The sequence below is a fragment of the Sinocyclocheilus anshuiensis genome, unplaced genomic scaffold (genome assembly GCF_001515605.1).
Source record: "Sinocyclocheilus anshuiensis isolate Anshui unplaced genomic scaffold, SAMN03320099.WGS_v1.1 scaffold208, whole genome shotgun sequence".
Lineage (NCBI taxonomy): Eukaryota > Metazoa > Chordata > Actinopteri > Cypriniformes > Cyprinidae > Sinocyclocheilus > Sinocyclocheilus anshuiensis.
This window is the reverse complement of record NW_015557186.1, coordinates 2124651-2125206: the sequence shown is the minus strand read 5'-3', so window position 1 is coordinate 2125206 and position 556 is coordinate 2124651.

The following is a 556-nucleotide window of genomic DNA, read 5'->3' as shown; positions in this document are numbered from 1 at the left end:
ATAACCTATTGCTGGTTTTCAATAAATGGAAAAACCTGTTCTTTGTTTAGTTTAACTAATTTGGATTTGAATGTGCTGCAGGTGTGGGGAAACTGGTAGTCCTACTCTACCTATTTGTAGAAGGAAAAGCTCACTTTTCTCAGTAGGGAAATATTAACGAATCCTTTAAAGATAGACCTACTGTGAACTTGGTTTAAGCTCAGTTTAAAGAATTAAGTGGAATCCATTGCCCGTGATGCTATAAATTGTTCTGCCAATCGGAGTCTCTGCCGCAAATGTTCTACTAAAACCCACTTCCCTGAAGCACTGCAGATATTTTGTATGCGTCTTATGTTGAGTACTTATTGCTTTCTATATGTTAGTAACTGCAAAATGGAAGGAGAGAGACAGGTCTGTAGCTATCTGTAAGTGAAGTGTTTAATGTAGGTTTTTTGAGCAGTGGTGTTACCCGAGCCTGCTCGAATGCAGTGGGGAAGGTGCCTGTGAGGAGAGATGTGTTGATGAGGTGTGTGAGTGGTAAAAGTGTAGGAGAGATTGCTTGGAGGAGGTGCGAGGG